Source organism: Paroedura picta, chromosome 4 (assembly GCF_049243985.1).
Source record: "Paroedura picta isolate Pp20150507F chromosome 4, Ppicta_v3.0, whole genome shotgun sequence".
NCBI lineage: Eukaryota > Metazoa > Chordata > Lepidosauria > Squamata > Gekkonidae > Paroedura > Paroedura picta.
Genome location: NC_135372.1, coordinates 91918371 through 91918983, shown reverse-complemented (window position 1 = coordinate 91918983; position 613 = coordinate 91918371).

The window sequence follows — 613 nt, the reverse complement described above, 5'->3', positions numbered from 1 at the left end:
TGAAAAATAAATTTTGAAAGCACCTCTGTAATTTAGAGCACTACACAGACCAGTCCTATAAATATGAACTCAACTTTCCATAGAGAGGTGCCATCAGGAAGAGCCCCCAGGAATTTAAAGATACAGGCAAAGAATGGAGTAGAACTGAAATGCCTCCTACATCTTGATCAGCCCAAGGTTCTTCCAACACATCAAGAACTGCTGTTAACTCTTCTCTGGCTGCAGTCCTTAAGATTACATTGTCCCAGTCTTACAAGGATTTAATGACTGTGTTCTGGTGGTCTAAATCTGGCAGAGCCAGGTTTTAATCCCCACTCTGTAATGGAAGCCTGCTGGTTGACATAGGGCCAATCACTCTCTTGGTGTAACCTACCTCATAGGGTTGCTGTTGTGAGAATATATGGAATATATTTCAGCCACTTTGGGTAAAAGAAACCCTGTGCAACAAGCCACTATTACCCCAGTTTTTCAAATGGGAAACGGAGGCTGCAGAAGAGCAGTTTCCTCAGGGCTCCGCAACGAATCTTTAACAGGACTTGAAGCCAGATTTTTCTCCGGGCAGCTCACCCGACAACGTGATTGCTACTTAATGCGCTGCTCGAATGACTCAAGG